The following is a 5615-nucleotide window of genomic DNA, read 5'->3' as shown; positions in this document are numbered from 1 at the left end:
GTGGAGGAAAGATAACAGAGGAACAAACTCACCTGGGTGCACCCTGTGCCAGCAGAGCCATCCGTGGCATCGTGCTCAAGCTCACCTGCAAGGTCTGCTTGGGCTGAAATCCCTGCCTGGGCTGACAGCCCTGAGCTGGACAAGTTGTGCTGGAATGAAAAGCAGCAGTTCTGAACAGTTCCATCCTCCCCCTTTTAAGCTTAGAAAATTACATAGGTTAGAAATTAATATGCTGTTGTAAACTTCATGCCTGAATTTGTTTGAAAATCACAACAACATCATTGTGCACCAGCTGAATTTCTACTAGCATATTAAAACAACCTCAGTGAGCTATACAGCCATGTACTGAAATTAAGGTCAATTTATCTCCTTAACCAACATTTTGTATTCTACCAACAATGTGTCTGAGTGGATTTCTATTGAGGGCAACTTGGGAGCAGCTACTCTTCAGGTACAGTAATAAATGTAAATGCAGTGCAAAACTTCTCTAGGAACCTTGAAATTGAGTCAGTTTTCCAAGATGTTTAAAAATCTGCAGTAAGAATCTTGGTTTTATTTATTGTTTTGGAGGAGTTTCAGACCTTCATCTGTAAGAGAAGAGTCTTGTGAAGTTTAGATGCTGGCTGTTGGCAGTTCTTAGAACCTTCTATAATTTATTCCTCAGTGTAATCCAGTTTCAGAGAAAAGAACCAGGTTCTTGGAAGAAACCTGGGATGTTTCAACTAAATTTGCCAGACAGACATGATTTCCAGCTCTGTGGTGAAATTTAAAACATTTTACACAACGTGAGTGAAGATAAGGTCAGTGTTCGCATTGGTGAGCACACTGTGTGCCTAAGAAAGCCAGCAAGGAAGGAAAATTCACTAAACAAATCTTTAATTTAGAGAAAACATCAGGGTTTAAGTGTGGCTCATCTAAAAATGTCTATAAAAATGATGTCTATCGTCATTGAGGGTGCTTAAGACATGACAAGATGAAAACGAGTGCTCAGGGGATTCTTCTAGGGAAATAAGGATGTTTGGGAACACCTGGAAAACAAAAGGAGAGTTTTTATTCTGGTCCAGTCAAGGGGTGAATGGTACAAGTCTCTGCTGTGTCTCACAACACTGAGAAATGCAGGTTTTTATTTAAAGGAGGTTGGAGGATTGGCTGCAATCCTCAGCAGCACCTTGAGCTCTGCCTGCAGAGGAGAGGATGCAGGGGAGAAAATGTCTCATTGGGCAAATGCCTTTGAAAGGGGTTTGCTTTCCAGGTAAAAAGATTTGTTTTTAAAGATAGACCAGCTTAGGAAGCTCAGCATTTCTTGCAGTTCTCCAGAGGTGCCTAACTAGAGTAACTGAGAAGGCTCCTAACAGAGAAGGCTAAAATCACCCCTGCTTAAAGGATGTCTCCATCCCAAAAGTGCTGTTTGCCTGGCAAAGTGAGGCATTTGCAGCTCCCTCCCTGAAATGAAAATGTGCTGGGGAAACACACTCTGAAGGGTATTGGAGTCTGGGGCAGCACCTTTCTCTCTGCCTCCTGCTCAAGGAAGGCTTTAATGGGGTTTACCAAGTGTGGGAGACATCAGTAAAGTCCACAAGGGGCTGTGGCCAGCAAAGGCTGGGTTCCACTTTTTGCCCATGTTGGAATCTTAGACCCTAAAGGCATCCCTAAAATCTGAGCAAATTCTGTCTGCTGAAATGCCACCATGCTTTCTCTTCTCCACTGTCACAACAATCAGATAATTTATACCTCACATGACTCAGCAGAGCTGCATTCATTTCAGCAGAGGAGCATCATTTTACACTCTGTAAACATCGGCTCATCAAACCCTCTCCAGCTGAAAGCAGCCATAATGTGCATTATTATTACAAGAGTAGTATTAATAAAGATCTTACAGTGAGCTGCTGGGATTTTTCTCTGCCTCATCATTTTGGTGAGAGGACATGCTTTTCTCTCTAAAATTTTATTTCTTGCACACTTTAGGGTCTGTAGAATTAGGTGCTTTGGACAATATTAGAATGAGACTGTCTGAAATAATTCATGCCCTGAAGCCCATGCTGGCTATTTTGCCATCATTTCAAGAGAAAACTCTCTTCAGATTTGCTGAGAGATGTTTAGTTTGGATTCAAAATGAAATCTGGGGTCTCCATTTTTCTGATTTGTGCCTGCTTGATCTCCAGCCTGAGGGAGCTGAGTCCCTGTGACTTGAGGAGACAGAGCAGATCCCACCATCGCTCCTGGATTTCAAACCTGTGGGAAAAACCAGAGCAATTCGGTGAAACTGCTGCTTGCTTTTTAAAAAAACAGCTATTTTAAAGCCTAAGTTAAAAGGAACTTTACCAAAAGAATAACCTACAGAACAGAGAAAAGAAATTGAAACTCATTAATATAACATTAATATGTGAACCGTGTGTTGTGAAATATAGAAGCAGAACATGGACTGAAACTCAACAAAAGGAAGAGACTTCTGGTAACCAAAAGTTTCAGCTCAAAGATATTAAGAAATAGTTGTAGAAATTGTGGAACTGTAAAAATTTTGTAACTGTAGTCTACATAAGTGGACTACACATTTTGTAGTCCACAAAACAGGATTTTTTGACCCAAATAAATTCCACCAATTACACATTAAAATGGCCAACCACTTTCTGAATTGAAGTGTGAAATAGATCAGGGAAAAACAACAGACATATTTACCATAGGTTTTTAGAAACCTTTGTCACTTCTAGGATCTAGTCCTTTCTCTCTTTTTCTTTTCCATTTCTGCTTTGCTCCCAATTTCTGATATTTCTTTCATTATTTTTGACTTTTACAAGACCTACCATATAAAAACCCAAGAGGAATAAAACATAACAAAACCCAAGTCAAGCTAATTTTTAAATCTTTTTTTTTTTTCCTCAACCATGAAATTGTGGGAATACATTTTTAATATACTCAGAGCTGTTTGTTAATTATGAGATGTCATTGCCTTTGAGGACTGCAGGAGGTACAATCCAAAGTCTTTGCAAGCTTTGAGCCAGCTTTGAAAACACATCCCTACAGTGACCAAATGGATCAAAATATGTAAAAATATAAAAGCTACAGGGGGGCTCAATTGTTTAATCAAAGAGATGAAGAGGAATAAAAAATAGATGAGAAACCACTTTTAGGAAAGGCTTCAGTAAATATGGCAGAGCACTGCATGCAAATATGTTGACAAAATCCCCTTCCCTGTAAGAGACAGGTCAGCTCACTGGTGCCATCTGTAATCTTTGTAAGGGCTCTAGAGCTGATTTTTATTTATCTTGCTCTTTTCCAGAATTAAATCTACATTTTAAATCTTAACTCATGCCATCTTAGTAATTAGTTTCAGCATTATCCGTGCCAATCATTGCCACCGTAATTTTTGTTAATTAAAACCAGTCATGGCAAGGGGAAATTAAAAATGCAAATGCCTCAAGTTTTACACCAGTGGCTGTTGTGAAAATCTGGAAGCTTTGTTTGAAAAGGCAACAATTTTTCACTGAAATAATTGATCTGCTGCTGTTTTACTTTTGTAGCGGAGTATCAATCTGATGTTAATTAACATTATAAATATTAACATGTAGGCTGTGTTTTGGTGAGCCAGGAGCAAATAAATACTGCTTCCAGGAACTATCCTTTTCACTGAGAGAGGGACGGGCCAGAGCATCCACATCCCAGTCTGCGCAGAGCATCAGAGCCTCTTCCACCAGATGTGCAAACACCAGCAGACCTGGAACAGCTGGTCTGATCTCACGGGTCTTTTGCCACTATTTCTTCTCACTGCACCTGTTTTCTCCACTGCTGTTGAGAGAGAAAAGGTGGGACCAAATTCCTCCTTGCAGTAACTGCACTGATGTCAGCCCATGTTAGAAATCTTCATTCTTCTCAAAGGCAAAATTATCATAAGCAGCAAGAAGGGCTTGGTGCCACATTAAGGCTTTGTAGAAGAGCCAGAATTCTCATCCTTTATTAATGAGGATTTGCTTTTGACAGATGTGCTTTGTATCCCAGCAGCTGTAAGTGGTTTCAGTGTTACAAACACTTTTATGGGAAACACTGGTTACTCACAGCTAAACACTGATTTTCAAAGAAGGGGTGGGTGTGAGATCCAGGATGGATCAGTTAATGAGGAGGTTTTGCTATGAAGCCTGCTGCTATTTGTGAATCCTTTTATTTGAGGATCACAGGGCATCAGACTGGGGCATAACAAACTCACATTTTTCCTAGCTGTGCCACCAATTTCTTGGGTGACCTGGATGAGCTTTTTCATCTTCCTGCAGCACAGTTTTTCCTACAGCAAAATAAGCTGTAATGTGGTATTTTTTTCCTTTGAGAAGTTGCATGGTGAGGAATATTCAGTGCCTTGCAACAGGTAAGCATTGTTATTTCTGTTATAAGAAGATAAACTTTTCGTTTTCAAAGCAGCTGTCCCTGGTTGATGCCTTGCTGGGAATGCCTTTGCCAGGTCATTAACATTGATGGGTATCAGCAGCAAACACTTAATTGGATTAATTACCACTGAAGTCATATCTTTTGAGGAATCTCCATTAATCAGAGGAAAAACTTGTTGGTATTTAGGGTACTACCGAGTTTGGACCAGTCAGGGCTTTCTTTATGTAAGAGAAAAGCAAAATGTTTGAGTAGCACATTTATCTATTCCTACTTCAGGACTAATTATGAACAAAACCATCATTTCCCACCCCTGCAAATTTACCAGGATTTTGTGATCTCTCTGCACCCTGCCAGTGCTGCCCACTGCTGAATCTTGTGCACGAAGGTGTCTCACCCAGTGACTCACTGAACTGAAGAGATACAGAAAAATCACAAATCAGATTGTTCTCAGCCTAATCAAAAATGCAAGAGCTCATTTTGCCCCAAAGCCCTTCTGAGGACTGGGGAGATCAATATGGAAATTGGAATTTTAAAAAAAAAAAAGGTTGCTGACTGAAAAATAATGCAGTTATACTTCTCATTGAATTTTGTAATGAAATGGGGAATGCACTTAATTATACGATCCCAATGGTAATACCTGAAGTAATCAGGTTTCTATTTGATTCTCTTCTTATCCCTCTCTGCCACTTTCCTTGTGTAATTTCTAATCTTGCTACAATAATTTTTAAATTACTGCCCAACCGTCAGTGCATAAATAAGAATACAAAGAAGGCCAGAACGGTGCAGATATTCACTGCATCGAATAGTCTTACCTGTTGCAAAAATACATTCCTGGAAGCCACATAACTAGTCCTTCAAAAGTTTTAAAGCATGGAAAATAAAACAAAAACTGAAGTTAGGTGATATCTTTTAAAGGGGAAAGAATACTAAAATTTTTAATGTGTTTTGGTGTTGTTATTTTGGGGTTTTTTGTTGTTTTTTTTAACCTCTAAAGGAGCACTTATCCCTCAGTAAATTGTGGCACAATGGATTAGTCATGCTTGTCAATATCCTGCAAAAAACAAGGCCTTGAGATTACTTGTGTTTAAATTACTTCACAAAAGACTACAGCATATTATGAGCTACAAGATTACATTCCAAAACTGTCTTTTTTTCCTTAAAAATATGCAAGAAATAATGACTGTTAGCCAGTTAGCATCCACCCAATTTGTTGATTTTTACAGGCCAATCAGCATTTCCAA

General features: G+C 39.3%; 1 long non-coding RNA gene across 1 annotated transcript; it reads right to left on the bottom strand.

Moving 5' to 3' along the window:
• Nucleotides 1-1225: 1225 nt before the first annotated feature.
• LOC147651838 (uncharacterized) lies at nt 1226-2797 on the bottom strand. Its single transcript, XR_015290231.1, has 2 exons — nt 2677-2797; nt 1226-2232 (listed from the first exon to the last, which is right to left on the bottom strand). It is a non-coding gene; the product is annotated as an uncharacterized LOC147651838 (long non-coding RNA).
• Nucleotides 2798-5615: the final 2818 nt, after the last annotated feature.

The sequence above is a fragment of the Cyanistes caeruleus genome, chromosome 8 (genome assembly GCF_971803275.1).
Source record: "Cyanistes caeruleus chromosome 8, bCyaCae1.hap1.1, whole genome shotgun sequence".
NCBI classification, from domain to species: domain Eukaryota; kingdom Metazoa; phylum Chordata; class Aves; order Passeriformes; family Paridae; genus Cyanistes; species Cyanistes caeruleus.
The sequence above is the reverse complement of the archived record's forward strand: the minus strand, read 5'-3'. Positions and strand labels throughout refer to the sequence as shown.